This window comes from Lethenteron reissneri, chromosome 37, assembly GCF_015708825.2.
Source record: "Lethenteron reissneri isolate LAM-NWPU_2019-01 chromosome 37, ASM1570882v1, whole genome shotgun sequence".
Lineage (NCBI taxonomy): Eukaryota > Metazoa > Chordata > Hyperoartia > Petromyzontiformes > Petromyzontidae > Lethenteron > Lethenteron reissneri.
This window is the reverse complement of record NC_083815.1, coordinates 12171292-12188341: the sequence shown is the minus strand read 5'-3', so window position 1 is coordinate 12188341 and position 17050 is coordinate 12171292. Positions and strand designations below refer to the sequence as shown.

General features: G+C 47.8%; 1 long non-coding RNA gene across 1 annotated transcript in view; it reads left to right on the top strand.

The window, feature by feature from the left end:
- The window catches only part of LOC133351365 (uncharacterized), a 36402-nt gene extending 20201 nt beyond the window's left edge, over positions 1 to 16201 (top strand). The window contains exons 3-4 of the long non-coding RNA XR_009756174.1: positions 11659 to 11845; positions 15828 to 16201. This is a non-coding gene — a long non-coding RNA (uncharacterized LOC133351365). The remainder of the gene's footprint in view (positions 1 to 11658; positions 11846 to 15827) is intronic.
- Positions 16202 to 17050: the final 849 nt, after the last annotated feature.

Genomic DNA, 17050 nt, shown 5'->3' with positions numbered 1-17050 from the left:
GAAAACATTAAAAAAGTATATTACTGGTAGGAACCTCCTGGTTACACCAGCCCACATGGGATTATTGTGTCCGTCCGTCCGTCGTGCAGGGAGGGGCTGGGTGGGGAGGGAGGGGAGGGTGGAGAGGGGCTGGGTGGGGAGGGGAGGGGCTGGGTGGGGAGGGGCTGGGTGGGGAGGGGCTGGGTGGGGAGGGCGGGGAGGGGCTGGGTGGGGAGGGTGGGGAGGGGCTGGGTGGGGAGGGTGGGGTTGGGTAGGGGGTGGGTGGGTGGGAGAGGTGGGGCTGGGTGGGGAGGGGCTGGTCACCCCGTGGTGCCCTTATAAAACGCACCGTTTAACCTACTCACGCCGGATTGTGCCCGCCCTCACAGTCGGCCATATTTGCGGAATACACCACGCCGCCGTTGACCCTGGTCATTGACCGAGCAACCCAACGTTCCTACCAGCTCCCTCCGCAGGAATGTGTTTAATTAAGTAGAACGTGTTGTCTATATTTAAAGTTGCGCATTTTGATGTGACGTCACATTTCTCAACCCCCCCCCTCTCGTCACACATTGTCACAAATGTCTGACCCCCTCCCCCCCCTAGGTGCGTGACGTCATTTATGGACGGCCCCTAAGGGAGTGTTGCACTCGCTTGTGTTGGGAGCTGCCTGTGGTGGCGTCGTCAGCGGCACCGGGTCGAGTCCCAGAGGCGTAGCTAGGGGGGGGGCAGGGGGGTACATATGTCCCCGGGCGCCAAGGTAAAGGGGCGCCAAAATGAGGCTTACAACGTTACATTATAACTTATTGCGGCGGGCGCGGCAGCCTGAAACTACTGCACAAAATTACACCTCAACCTAAAAGTTTTTATATCCCGCCACACACAGCTTACATGTCATGTAATTACATTTTTGTACGCGCGCCTATTAAGAATTTACATGGAAGAACGTCCCAAACAACAGACAGGCGCAGTCTTTCAGCCTTAGTCACTGGCCTGTTTTTTGGTGGCGGAAACTACGACGGCCTATTTTTAGTTCTTATTAGTGACACCACGCTCCAGGCGGCTGCAGCAGCCGGAGCAGCCCACGCACGTCAACATAGCGTTGCCTTCATTTAGCAGCACAATGTTATGACGATGCTGCTGTGATGACTGGGCATATATCCGGCCTTCAACAACGAATATGTGACAAAAATCACAGAGCATTGTTTGTCAACTGTGACAACCACAGCTTAAACTTAGCAGGAGTACACTCAGCTAAACAGGATCCACTTGTCTTCACATTTTTTGTAACAGTTGAACGTATATATTTGTTTTTCTCTCGTTCAACAATTCGTTGGGAAGAGTTTAAAAAAGCTGTGCCCATCACAGTAAAGCGGGACTCTGAAACACGCTGGAGTGCACGGTCAGAAGCTGTTAAAGCTATCTATGAAGGACTGGATGAACTAGTAGGGCTGCTAGACAAATTATCAGAGGACGTAACTATGACACCTGAAACCAGAAGTGATGCAGTTACTTGCATGCGTATTAAATTTTAACTTCATAGTTTTATTACATTTCTGGAATGTCATTCTTGGAAAAATGTATCGTGTTCAGAAGCGCTTACAGGATCCTACTATGAATTTCAAGGAAGCAGCAACTGATCTTGAATCTTTGGAGCATGAATTTGTCAAGCTTCGTGATGATTTGAGCCAAGTTGCTGTAGAAAACGCCAAAACAAGATGCACAGCCTGGGGGATCGATGTGGACAGAATAATTAGGCGACGTCGGAAGATGCCAGGAGAACTGGCAAGAGTTGCATGACTTTCAGGAGAAGAAGAAATTGTGTGCGTTATGAAGAGCGTATTTTATCAACACGGTTTTTACGACTAAAAGACCTGAACACAAAATTTGGATTTCTGCTGGACGTCAAAACTCTTCTATCCGACACAGATGTCGATGCAATTCGTCGAAATTGCACAGATTTTGGAAATTTCTATGACACCGACATCAATGGCCACGAACTTTTCACAGAAATTGGAGATTGCAAAATGCTGCTCAGTAACCGGAATTAAGTTCTACCAGAAACTCCTTTGGATCATCTTGGTTTTATTGTGTTTTATGGAGACAACATATTTCCGAATTTGCGAATTTCAATGCAAATTGTATTAACAATAGCAGTTTCAATTGCAAGCTGTGAGCGGTCGTTCAGCAAATTGAAACTTAAATTTCGATTTAAAGCTTTCGTGACTGCAGGGATTCATCTTCTTGGTTCTTTCGGTAAAGTCACGTAGAAGGGAAGTAATAAAATATTAAAAATAAAACAATAAAACAATTCTCACGACGTTTCGGCCACAACGCAAGCAGCCGTCCTCGGGTGAAAACCAGGTCTGTCGAGGCGACAGCATCTGAATGAATTGTTTTATTATGTTTTATTTTTATTATTTTATTACTTCCCTTCTACGTGACTTTACCGAATGAACCAAGAAAATTGAAACTTATTTTATCGTATTTGCGTGCTTCAATGGGACAAGATCGTCTCAGCGATCTTGCTCTTCTTAGCGTTGAAAGAGAAACATTGGGAAAAACAGATTTTGATTACGTGATTGACCAGTTTGCGACAATCAAATCAAGAAAAAATAATCTTTTGTAGACTATGTCAACCAGTCTACAACAGTGACTGAGTGAGCCATGTAATATAATTTCTATAAATTTGCTTCTTTAAATACAATGTTTCATTAAAATTTTCATTGTTATTCCTTATTCGATGTATTAGGAAAATGTGATTAAACGGGGGGGGGGGGGGGGGGGGGGGCGCCAATTTTATAGTTCGTCCCCGGGCGCAAAATATCCTAGCTACGCCTCTGCTTGGCACGGTAACCCCAGACACGAGGAGGCCCAGACTCTGCTCTCGATTCGGCGCGTGTTTGTTTACAAAGAGCGTGGTCACGCACGAACGCACTCGTCAAGCACGGCAAGGGTCTCCCTGCTAACGCTGCCACTACGGCTCGTGGTGCCCGCCTCCGCCCTCTCCTGGGCTCACTGACCCTACGGGGCTGTCCTTTGAGTGTTCAAAGTGTAGTGACAGAACGGTCACTACTGTGTTGGCCCGTACGAGGGCTGGGGGCCCCAAGGGGGTGCCTGGGGGGTCACGTGCTGGAGGGATCCGGACCTTCCCAGAGGTGGGGGAAGTGAGGCGTGGCCTGGGAAGTGAGGCGTGGCCTGGGAAGGGAGGCGTGGCCTGGGCGGAGCCGGCCACGCCAGAGAGAGACGAGATATAAGGGTGGTGTGAAGGCAGAGCAGGGCTGTTCCTGAGAAGAATGAAGACACCTCGTGAAGATGCCAGAAGAGAAGACCTACAGTGAGCGGACTGCCAGCAGCCACCTGGCTGGGTCACGCTGGAGAGAGACTAAAATACAATTGTGTGTTAGCTAGTGTAGGTCGGTGGTCACCACCCTATGTGTAGAGTAAGAGTAACTGTTGAGTAAACGTTGTGTTAATTAATAAATGAGTGTTGCCTCCCAAGAAGTGTGTGCGCCTAAATTGAACCCATTACATTTGGTGTCAGAAGTTGTGGAAAAATAAATATTGCTAGGTGTTATCCTAGGGAAGTAAAATGGGCACACGAAAAACAAATATAAAACTCATCTGGACGTCTTCGTACGACGGGGATGGTGTGACGACCATCCTTCGGACAGCCCCGGGGATGGCAGCCCCGGTGACAGAGAGAGAGAGAGATGGCGCTGCACGCGGAGCGGCGGGACTTGCATCGCACTGCTGCTTCGCCGCCATCGGGAACGGAGCGACGGAGCCGCGGCGAGAGGACACCATCGTCGCTGCGGTGGCTGGCGGGGGAGGCCCGGGCATGCGGGCCACGCGGTGGGCCCGCCATTTCGGCGGCTGGTCGGGGCGCGGTTCCCGCCAAAACGCCGTTCCCGCCATTTCGGCGGCTGGTCGGGGCGCTGTTCCCGCCAAAACGCCGTTCCCGCCATTTCGGCGGCTGGTCGGGGCGCTGTTCCCGCCAAAACACCGCTCCTGCTGCCGAAATGCCGCTCCCGCCGACATCAACGCCTGCAGAGGGGGAGTTCCAGCCTTCTGCTCGAGCGTGAGAGGTGGATGGGTTCGCAACAGCAGGCCGTGTTCACCATCAAAGATTCTTCGGGCCGTTCCAGTGCTCCACCTTGCCGCCCTCCGCTATACACAGTTTGCCAGGCGAGTTGTGACTTGACAAGCACCCGGCCCCAATAAAAATAATAATAATAACTTCACCCATCTTGCGTGTGCCGGGTTGCGATCGCGGGTGGTTTTTTTTTACTCGCTGGGTTGCGGAACGTGTTCGTCCGGTTGTGTGCGTGAGAAATTGACGCGGCGACCAGTGTTTGTTGTTAATTACGGCGTCGAGATCGGTATCTTCTGCGTGTAGTTAATGATTAATTCGTTGTTGGTGTCCCGAGTTCCGTGGATATCCTGTATGTTGCCGTGTTAATGACTCGTGTTGTTCCATCGTTGTGTTGCGAAATCACCATTGTTATTGTGTATACTGTATGGAGTTTCGCTCGTGATTGTCACTTGCAACTGTCAGAAACTTTGATCGTCATTGTTAACAGTGTATGGAATGTTGGGTACTTGCTTGTGATTATTTACTATGTACGGATTGTCTGGAGTATTGATTGTGTGTGTTGCCATGTGGGGACTGGATGGTGCATTGTGCCAAATGATTGACTGTACGAACTTCGTATACTGCATATACTGTATTAATCAATTCGGCGATTCTTGGGGTTTGTGTACAGTTTTTTTCTCTCAAAATTCGAATGCCCTGAGTCCCATGGTTAATGTTGAAGGGGATTTTGAAGTGACAGGTTCGGTTTGTTTCAAACTCACTGGTTGGTTCCTGTCCGTTGTTGCACAGATGATGTCTTTTGTGCGGGAATGCTCCTTGTGTTCTACATGGATCGGGGGTGCGTTTCCGTTAATTGCCGTCAAATTGCATTGCTCTCTCCACTCGGTTGGTACAGCTGCATTGCTGCAATGCGAGTCTCGGAGATGATGTGTACGGATACGGGATGTGAGGTGTATTGTTGTGACCATTGAATATTCGGGATCGTCACAAATTGTGCGTACCTGTTCGGCATTGGATCAGTTCTGTGGGGGATCATAATTCAAATTGTATGTGTTGTGATGGTGTTAAATTGCGATGGTGACATGCTGCCAGGGATTTGGAATTGTGGTGCTGGCTGTCACTTATCTTGGGGCGCAGATCCTGACCAGGATGGCCCAGTGAGTGTTGCGTGTCTAACATGAACGTTGTGGTCCCGTCATGCAATGGCTGACGGCTTGACCTGACAGCCCGGAGATTGAAACACTCCGTGGTATGTCTAGCCTAGTGGGCTGTGCGCTCACAGGGCTCGGAGAGTGTGGTCCCGTCATGCAATGGCTGACGGCTTGACCTGACAGCCCGGAGATTGAAACACTCCGTGGTATGTCTAGCCTAGTGGGCTGTGCGCTCACAGGGCTCGGAGAGTGTGGTCCCGTCATGCAATGGCTGACGGCTTGACCTGACAGCCCGGAGATTGAAACACTCCGTGGTATGTCTAGCCTAGTGGGCTGTGTGCTCACATGGCTCGGAGTGTGTGGTCCCGTCATGCAATGGCTGACGGCTTGACCTGACAGCCCGGAGAGCGAGACACTCTGTGGCTTGTCGAGCCTTGTGGGTTGTGCGCTCACATGGCTCAGGGAGGGTGGTCCCGTCATGCAATGGCTGACGGCTTGACCTGACAGCCCAGAGATCGAGACACTCTGTGGCTTGTCTAGACTTGTGGGCTGTGCGCTCACATGGCTCAGGGAGGGTGGTCCCATCATGCTATGGCTGACGGCTTGACCTGACGGCTCGGAGGTTGAGACCCTCTGAGGCGCGTTGAAACAGTGGGCTGGAGATTCGTAAGGTTCGGGTGGAGTTGGCCTGTTACGTTGAGACTGTTTCCCTCAGTTGTTAGGGTGCATGTTGTGCAGTGAGTGAACGATGGGTCGTTTCAGCTCGGTCGGTACAGCTATATGCTGCGATGCGAGTCTTGGAGAGAGACTGGGTTAAAATCCCACCGATATGGCCGACGTGTGCTACTGGTTGTGACGCCGCGTCGGAAAGGCGGTGGGGTGGTAACATGGAAATTCCCCCCCCGATATGGCCGACGCGTGCTACTGGTTGTGACGCCACGTCGGAAAGGCGGTGGGGTGGTAACATGGAAATTCCCCCCCCGATATGGCCGACGCGTGCTACTGGTTGTGACGCCACGTCGGAAAGGCGGTGGGGTGGTAACATGGAAATTCCCCCCCCGATATGGCCGACGCGTGCTACTGGTTGTGACGCCACGTCGGAAAGGCGGTGGGGTGGTAACATGGAAATTCCCCCCCCGATATGGCCGACGCGTGCTACTGGTTGTCACGCCACGTCGGAAAGGCGGGGGGGTGCTAACGGGTGACTGTCATTGCATGCGTGATTCTAACGGTGGGGGGGCTGTGATGGAGCGTAAGTGGGTTAGCCGGTTTTCATGTATATTTGTTGTTAATTCCCCGTTTTCTATGCGGTTCCCTTTTACCCTCGTCGATTCTGTATATATTACGTGATGGTATTTCTTATCGGTCGCCGGTCATTTATTGATGTTGCTGGTTCGGAGGCACACCTTTTCGATGTTCACAGTTGTGTTACAGCCGGGGACGGCTGTGTGTTTATACAGGAGGGGGTGATGTAGTGACAGAACGGTCACTACTGTGTTGGCCCGTACGAGGGCTGGGGGCCCCAAGGGGGTGCCTGGGGGGTCACGTGCTGGAGGGATCCGGACCTTCCCAGAGGTGGGGGAAGTGAGGCGTGGCCTGGGAAGTGAGGCGTGGCCTGGGAAGGGAGGCGTGGCCTGGGCGGAGCCGGCCACGCCAGAGAGAGACGAGATATAAGGGTGGTGTGAAGGCAGAGCAGGGCTGTTCCTGAGAAGAATGAAGACACCTCGTGAAGATGCCAGAAGAGAAGACCTACAGTGAGCGGACTGCCAGCAGCCACCTGGCTGGGTCACGCTGGAGAGAGACTAAAATACAATTGTGTGTTAGCTAGTGTAGGTCGGTGGTCACCACCCTATGTGTAGAGTAAGAGTAACTGTTGAGTAAACGTTGTGTTAATTAATAAATGAGTGTTGCCTCCCAAGAAGTGTGTGCGCCTAAATTGAACCCATTACAAAAGCATTGAGCATTGAAATGTTTTGAGCATTCAAATACAATTGGATCACAGTGTGTCAGGTCAACTATGGGCGGATACACCAGTTGCATACAGCACGTAAAGTGGAAATCTTAACTCAGAGCTAAGGGGCCGTCCATAAATGACGTCAAGCGATTTTGGACGATTTTTGACCCCCTCCCCCTTGTCACACGGCGTCACAAAAAGTCAGACCCCCCCTCAAATATGACGTCACAAGGCTCTTCCCCCCCCCCCCCAAAAAGAATAAAACATGCTTCAAATAGCTTTAAACTATTGTCATTGTAGTGCGTATTTAATGTGGCGCTGCACTATTATGTTGTAAGAGAAAACATTAAAAAAGTATATTACTGGTAGGAACCTCCTGGTTACACCAGCCCACATGGGATTATTGTGTCCGTCCGTCCGTCGTGAAGGGAGGGGCTGGGTGGGGAGGGAGGGGAGGGTGGAGAGGGGCTGGGTGGGGAGGGGAGGGGCTGGGTGGGGAGGGGCTGGGTGGGGAGGGGCTGGGTGGGGAGGGCGGGGAGGGGCTGGGTGGGGAGGGTGGGGAGGGGCTGGGTGGGGTTGGGTGGGGGGTGGGTGGGTGGGAGAGGTGGGGCTGGGTGGGGAGGGGCTGGTCACCCCGTGGTGCCCTTATAAAACGCACCGTTTAACCTACTCACGCCGGATTGTGCCCGCCCTCACAGTCGGCCATATTTGCGGAATACACCACGCCGCCGTTGACCCTGGTCATTGACCGAGCAACCCAACGTTCCTACCAGCTCCCTCCGCAGGAATGTGTTTAATTAAGTAGAACGTGTTGTCTATATTTAAAGTTGCGCATTTTGATGTGACGTCACATTTCTCAACCCCCCCCTCTCGTCACACATTGTCACAAATGTCTGACCCCCTCCCCCCCCTAGGTGCGTGACGTCATTTATGGACGGCCCCTAAGGGAGTGTTGCACTCGCTTGTGTTGGGAGCTGCCTGTGGTGGCGTCGTCAGCGGCACCGGGTCGAGTCCCAGAGGCGTAGCTAGGGGGGGGCAGGGGGGTACATATGTCCCCGGGCGCCAAGGTAAAGGGGCGCCAAAATGAGGCTTACAACGTTACATTATAACTTATTGCGGCGGGCGCGGCAGCCTGAAACTACTGCACAAAATTACACCTCAACCTAAAAGTTTTTATATCCCGCCACACACAGCCTACATGTCATGTAATTACATTTTTGTACGCGCGCCTATTAAGAATTTACATGGAAGAACGTCCCAAACAACAGACAGGCGCAGTCTTTCAGCCTTAGTCACTGGCCTGTTTTTTGGTGGCGGAAACTACGACGGCCTATTTTTTGTTCTTATTAGTGACACCACGCTCCAGGCGGCTGCAGCAGCCGGAGCAGCCCACGCACGTCAACATAGCGTGGCCTTCATTTAGCAGCACAATGGTTTGACGATGCTGCTGTGATGACTGGGCATATATCCGGCCTTCAACAACGAATATGTGACAAAAATCACAGAGCATTGTTTGTCAACTGTGACAACCACAGCTTAAACTTAGCAGGAGTACACTCAGCTAAACAGGATCCACTTGTCTTCACATTTTTTGTAACAGTTGAACGTATATATTTGTTTTTCTCTCGTTCAACAATTCGTTGGGAAGAGTTTAAAAAAGCTGTGCCCATCACAGTAAAGCGGGACTCTGAAACACGCTGGAGTGCACGGTCAGAAGCTGTTAAAGCTATCTATGAAGGACTGGATGAACTAGTAGGGCTGCTAGACAAATTATCAGAGGACGTAACTATGACACCTGAAACCAGAAGTGATGCAGTTACTTGCATGCGTATTAAATTTTAACTTCATAGTTTTATTACATTTCTGGAATGTCATTCTTGGAAAAATGTATCGTGTTCAGAAGCGCTTACAGGATCCTACTATGAATTTCAAGGAAGCAGCAACTGATCTTGAATCTTTGGAGCATGAATTTGTCAAGCTTCGTGATGATTTGAGCCAAGTTGCTGTAGAAAACGCCAAAACAAGATGCACAGCCTGGGGGATCGATGTGGACAGAATAATTAGGCGACGTCGGAAGATGCCAGGAGAACTGGCAAGAGTTGCATGACTTTCAGGAGAAGAAGAAATTGTGTGCGTTATGAAGAGCGTATTTTATCAACACGGTTTTTACGACTAAAAGACCTGAACACAAAATTTGGATTTCTGCTGGACGTCAAAACTCTTCTATCCGACACAGATGTCGATGCAATTCGTCGAAATTGCACAGATTTTGGAAATTTCTATGACACCGACATCAATGGCCACGAACTTTTCACAGAAATTGGAGATTGCAAAATGCTGCTCAGTAACCGGAATTAAGTTCTACCAGAAACTCCTTTGGATCATCTTGGTTTAATTGTGTTTTATGGAGACAACATATTTCCGAATTTGCGAATTTCAATGCAAATTGTATTAACAATAGCAGTTTCAATTGCAAGCTGTGAGCGGTCGTTCAGCAAATTGAAACTTAAATTTCGATTTAAAGCTTTCGTGACTGCAGGGATTCATCTTCTTGGTTCTTTCGGTAAAGTCACGTAGAAGGGAAGTAATAAAATATTAAAAATAAAACAATAAAACAATTCTCACGACGTTTCGGCCACAACGCAAGCAGCCGTCCTCGGGTGAAAACCAGGTCTGTCGAGGCGACAGCATCTGAATGAATTGTTTTATTATGTTTTATTTTTATTATTTTATTACTTCCCTTCTACGTGACTTTACCGAATGAACCAAAAAAATTGAAACTTATTTGATCGTATTTGCGTGCTTCAATGGGACAAGATCGTCTCAGCGATCTTGCTCTTCTTAGCGTTAAAAGAGAAACATTGGGAAAAACAGATTTTGATTACGTGATTGACCAGTTTGCGACAATCAAATCAAGAAAAAATAATCTTTTGTAGACTATGTCAACCAGTCTACAACAGTGACTGAGTGAGCCATGTAATATAATTTCTATAAATTTGCTTCTTTAAATACAATGTTTCATTAAAATTTTTATTGTTATTCCTTATTCGATGTATTAGGAAAATGTGATTAAACGGGGGGGGGGGGGGTGGGGGGCGCCAATTTTATAGTTCGTCCCCGGGCGCAAAATATCCTAGCTACGCCTCTGGAGCACGCTGTATGAACTCACAAAGCTGTTAGACCCAGTGAGTACAGTAGGTCCTCGTTTAACGCGATAGATGCATTCATGAAGTGTCGTGCTAGGCGAAAAATGTTGCGAAAACAATTTCCCCATAAGTAATTTAGTAACGATACAGTTTGGCGAGATGTGATGTACTACGCACACAGTAAGATGGCGGGAATAACTGAGCATTACGCCGACACTGCGTTACTGTATCGTTTCACATTACTGTATCATTATACTCTGCAGCCACTCATAAACCGAGTTATATTGGGTACATTCTGCATTATAACTGTGCGCATTCTGCGTAATAATGGGGCGATTTCTGCATTTTAACAGTAGGGGCATTCCGCATTATGATAGAATGGGCTGTCATCGTTATAACAGAGCACGTTTAGCATTATAACGCGGAGCATTCCGTGTGTTCACGGTGATGGTACCGCATTAACACAGATTACGTTCCGCGTTGTATGAAAATTGCTCCTAATGGAATAAATGCATTATAGCGAAAACGCGCTATAGTGTGAACACCACACATTAAGGAAGGACTTACCATGTTGTTAATATCACCAACATGGATATATAGTCTGTTTTAAAATAACGCCGCATGTTTTCATAACGTGAATTGGATATAACGCGATCAAGTGAACAGAATTACGTCGCGGGAGTATGGCTGCCTCGGCCTAGCATCGCACAAGGCGGGAAACTGCTGGATGCTTATGTAAAGACGACTTCAATGCACTTGTCCTCGGAAAGTTTTCTTTATGAAGGAGTCACCTGCTCACCCTCGGACAGGCGGAGACCCTACTGCACAGCCTTGAGTCTCCCGCGCATTCCCCTTATATATAGTGCGTGGCCACGCGCCCGCCCCGTGCCCACACCCCTATTCCCTAACCTTCTCGCTGGCTCTAGACCACTCGTTCTATCGGCTTACTCCACTGTCCTCTTACATCACCTGGCCACGCACCTATTCTCGATCATTCCCGTGGCCACCAGTCCACTCGCACTGCAGGCTGACTCCCCTGTCATTATATCCAGTGCCACTAGTCTACTCGCACTGTAGGTTGACTCTACTGGCATTACCCTTATATATGCTACCCACGCGCCTCAGACTTTGTTCAGCCTACGTACGAATCTCACATGTTATCTTGGACTGTGCTTTACTTAATATAATTTATTATAACGCGAGTTATCCCATAACACAGTGTTCTTCAGGAACTCAACTACTTGGTTACAGGAGAAGGGATTACAGGTTTCCGTGTGAGTCTGTGTTAGTATTGGTCTATGAGTAATCCTATTGCGTTTTTGTTTCATCTAGGCAAGCTGCTTTACGGTGGGCCAAAACACCTGTTCGTCAGTGACAGATAGTCTCCAACTGGACGTAATTGACTGGGAAGTGCCTCGGGGCCTGATCTTGCAAGACGGAAACGAGACCGGGCCCTACACTGTGAAGGTGGAGACGCCAAACGGCGATTCAAAGACCTGCCCACTATCGAATTCAGCTGGTGAGACACAGAGATGAGTTACACCCGGAGCGAGTAATACCATCATAACCTCTCAATTGTAACGTTCATCCTAACCCCCCATGAATCGCCGATGAGGTTCAAAGTTAGTGTGCCATTTAATTTAACACGTAGCAGGCTTTTGCGACCAATATTCATAAGAAAGGTATTTGGTTAGATCGCGTGAATGTAAATGTGTCGTTAACTCACTACCAAACCTTACAAACCTTTCAGCCAATAAGTAAGGTTTGACACGTAAATAAAACATACCAATTAGTTACTACTTCAGCACACCGGTGTGTTGGAGAGTAAACCCACAACATTTACAATTTGAAACCTTTATTATGAATGCCCCATTTAATTAAAGGATTATGTGTTGGTTTGGTGTGGTCTGAAACTGTTGTTCTTGTTGTTTTTGTTTTGCTGCCTTGCCCCAAGCTTGAATTTGGTGTTGAAAAATCAACAAGGATATATCCTTATGGAATTTATACATACATACTTTATTTATAGTTGTTTATTTACTTTTAGTGGCTTTCTTACCTTTATATATTTTGCACTCCTATCGTGTTTTGGGATTTTTTTTGTAACTTGCTGACTCGCCCTTACTTGATATATGTGAAAAAGAGCTTTATAGCTAATCGAATTCCTCCTCCTGTATAAAATACAGATTTAAATTCTGACTCCCCCTAGACTTAACACCTCCCATAGACGTAAAACTGCCGATAGATTCAACACTGATCCATAGCCTCAACACTGCCCATAGACTTAACACTGCACCATAGACTCAACACCATCTAGATTTGAAGCTTTCGTGACTGCAAGGATTCATATTCTTAGGTTTTTTCGGTAAAGTCACGTAGGTAAAACATCAAAATTAATAAAAATAAAATAAAATAAAAATCACGACGTTTCGGAGGCAACACAAGTCTCCGTCATCAGGTGGGACCGTCACAGCCAGATTAGCTGCATCAAGTGAGGCAATGATTCAAGATGTAATCCCTTAAAAGCAAGTTGAGGGGGGAGGAGAGGGGGGGAGCTCATCAGAATGTGGTAGCCAATGAATGGAACGTATCGGGAGGGAGGGAGGCGGGGCTCAAAGACGGCACGGAGTGCCACGTACAACGCATCGGGAGGGGGAGGGGGGCGGGGCCAAAAGGATGGACGACGGCGTGGACGCGGTTGTGCGCAAGCAACTACTGCTGCACACGCCAACGCATTGGACAGAGAGGGGGAGGGGAGGCCTGATACACATGATAGAAAAGAACGAAAATGCCCATGTTTATACCAATGCTGGCTGAACAATGAAGAGAGTACTGTTAAACACTGGGGATGTTAACACTCGGTAAAGTAAAGTAAAATAGTGCCTGTCAGATAAGATGGTCTAAAAAAGTGTAATTAAGTCTTTTTTGCGTGGTTGATAACATCTGTCCAATGATTACTAAGTTTGTACCCATCATCACGGTTGAAATTATGTTTGTTTAGAACATAAGATCCAAGTCCGATTCAGTACAGTGCATAAAATCCGTGATCTGATTCCATCTGTGAAGGATGTCGTTCCTGACTTACAGTATCCTGGAGTCTACAAATTGAGTTGCATTTGTGGTGATTGCTACATTGGAGAAACGAAACGTCATGTTTCTGATCGTGTCCGCGAGCACTGTACTGAATCGGACTTGGATCTTATGTTCTAAACAAACATAAGATCCAAGTCCGATTCAGTACAGTGCATAAAATCCGTGATCTGATTCCATCTGTGAAGGATGTCGTTCCTGACTTACAGTATCCTGGAGTCTACAAATTGAGTTGCATTTGTGGTGATTGCTACATTGGAGAAACGAAACGTCATGTTTCTGATCGTGTCCGCGAGCACAAGTCAGATCTGAAACACGGCAGAACTGATTCTTCGGCCGTTGCCGATCATTGCTACAACTCGGTGGGCTCTCATGAAATTGTCTTTTCCGAGACCAAGGTTCTCTGCAAACCTCCTGGCTACCATCAAAGGTTTGTACACGAAGCCATACAAATATACAAACACAGACATAATTTCAACCGTGATGATGGGTACAAACTTAGTAATCATTGGAAAGATGTTATCAACCACGCAAAAAAGACTTAATTACACTTTTTTGGACCATCTTATCTGACAGGCACTATTTTACTTTACTTTACCGAGTGTTAACATCCCCAGTGTTTAACAGTACTCTCTTCATTGTTCAGCCAGCATTGGTATAAACATGGGCATTTTCGTTCTTTTCTATCATGTGTATCAGGCCTCCCCTCCCCCTCTCTGTCCAATGCGTTGGCGTGTGCAGCAGTAGTTGCTTGCGCACAACCGCATCCACGCCGTCGTCCATCCTTTTGGCCCCACCCCCCTCCCCCTCCCGATGCGTTGTACGTGGCACTCCGTGCCGTCTTTGAGCCCCGCCCCCCTCCCTCCCTCCCGATACGTTCCATTCATTGGCTACCACATTCTGATGAGCTCCCCCCCTCTCCTCCCCCCTCAACTTGCTTTTAAGGGATTACATCTTGAATCATTGCCTCACTTGATGCAGCTAATCTGGCTGTGACGGTCCCACCTGATGACGGAGACTTGTGTTGCCTCCGAAACGTCGTGATTTTTATTTTATTTTATTTTTATTAATTTTGATGTTTTACCTACGTGACTTTACCGAAAAAACCTAAGAATATCAACACCATCTATAGACTCAAAACTGCAATTGCAAGTTTATCTGGAAACATGACAAAATTGACACATTTTGTTTTGGATATTAATTGATATTTTACTGATATTTAATTTTAAAATGAATTTAGGTAAATTACCTTCATTAAACTACTCTATTTCGTGTATTTGACTGCTGCAAATTTCCACTTGATAAGCAACTTCGTTGAGCTATCATTTGTGATGGCCAGGTCGCTTCTGAAAAAGAGCAACACTGCTTATTTGGGCCTTACCTGGTAACATAACAATATTAGTAACAGTAAATGCCAATGCTATAACAAAACCTTATAGCTGCGTTTAAACATGTGTTATTTTACGAATCGTGTTGTAGTATGAGTGGTATTTAGTTAGAGAAGTGAATGTGTCGTGTCACCAGGGGTGGGGAGCAGCAGGGTGGTTTGTGGAAATGTTTGCATCAGCGATATTGTGAGATGTAGTTTGCATTAATGAGACTATAAACTATATTTGTTTAATTCAATGGTGAATATGATTACGAATTATTGTAACACTGTTCGGAGGATAGCGTCTAACATGAACCAGTGTTGGAAAGAACCTCTCAAATATTCCGTACATGACCAGCACTAATTATGATGATTGTCCAGGTCAATGAGTCCACAGTGTTCCGGTCGGATGTTTAACCCTAATTCTGGTTTACTCGAGTCGCAACAGGTCACTTGTAGACAGCAATAAGTGCAATTGTGACTATAGGACCAGTTCTTCTGTTATGCTTTACATGCAGGGCCGGATTAAGGTTATAAGGGGCCTAGGTCTAATGGGAGGTAAGTGCCTAATTATGTTGAGTATATATTGCAAAAAATAACAATTTTCAAACATACTTGATTTCGATGTAAATTAACACATAAATTCGACTCAAGGGAAGTCATTAAAGATTAAAGCACTCACTGCACTCCATCATACGTCAAGGTCACGAATGATGTCATCATGATTCAAGGTCACGAATTATGTCATCGTAATTCAAAGTCACGAATTATGTTATCGTAATTCAAAGTCACGAATTATATCATCGTTATTCAAAGACAAACCATTTCTGCTGGCAATGCTACCCATCGCTCAGCTGTTACTTCAATGTGGAATGGAGGAGGGCCTATAAGGAGGGCCTCCAAAATATGAGGGCCTAAGGCCTTATTAGCCCGTTGTTTAATCCGGTTCTGCTTCTATGGCACATGATATTGCCATTCTGTGTGCAAAATGCAGAGAGCCTCGTTTGGATTAATTTGCGTTCCTGATTTTTGTTTTGTCTTTCAGAGCCCAGCGACGCTTCTCAATCTCAGATGAAAAGCGTGCCAAGGCTTCTCTTCCACACCTCGTCTGCACCTGAGGCTTCAGCGTCGCAGCCGACCCTCCACAGTCGAGTCACTACTGCAGCCGTGGTGTCTCTTTCCTTAGTTTTCCTTCTCGTCATCTTCTGTATAATCATCATTTACAAATGTTCAAGATCAAGATTATGCAGTGGCCCACTCCCCATTCCCCCAAGCGGCCTTAACCCCCACCTGGCCACACGCTACCTACTACCCGCACCCCCCAGTTGCCACCCACTAACCCCCACCGACCACCTGCTAGCCCCACCCCCCACTAGCCTCCACCCACCATTGGCCACCCACTTACACCCACCGGCCACCGGCTAGCCGCCACCCCCACTAGCCCCCATTGGCCACCCACTAGCCCCCTCCCCGACTGGTCACCCCCCCACCCTCACCTACCACCAGTCACCCCCCCCACCATAACCCCACCCCCCATTGGCCACCCACCGCCACCCCCACCCTGACCACCTTCACCCACTCCCCCCACTGGCCACCCATTCGGCCCTGTGGTGAGTTCTGTGAGCCGTGATAAATCAGCTATGGCGGAATTACCGTTGTTTTTTTTGCATGTGAGCTGGCCGTACAAAAAAAACCTAACCTATAAACAACTTGTTTTATATTACCAAGCAAGGCCCACTGATAGCTCAACGATGCGGCTTATCATGTGGAAATGTATAGCAGCGAAATCATCTAAATAATCTCAATGCATGTATAGTGAGCGATTTCCGAGACATGTCGAGTAGAAGGCTTCTTATTTATTAAGAGCACACGGGGCAACACTCAACCTAACAACCTGGCACCACACAACCCAACAACCTGGCAACACTCAACCCAACAACCTGGCATCACAAAACCCAACAACCTGGCAACACTCAACCCAACAACCTGGCATCACAACCCAACAACCTGGCAACACTCAATCCAACAACCTGGCAACACTCAACCTAACAACCTGGCATCACACAACCCAACAATTTACCAACACTCAACCCAACAACCTGGCACCACACAACCCAACAACTTGGCAACACTCAACCTAACAACCTGGCATCACGCAAACCAACAATTTACCAACACTCAACCCAACAACCTGGCATGACACAACCCAACAACCTGGCATCACAAAACCCAACAACCTGGCATCACACAACCCAACAACCTGGCATC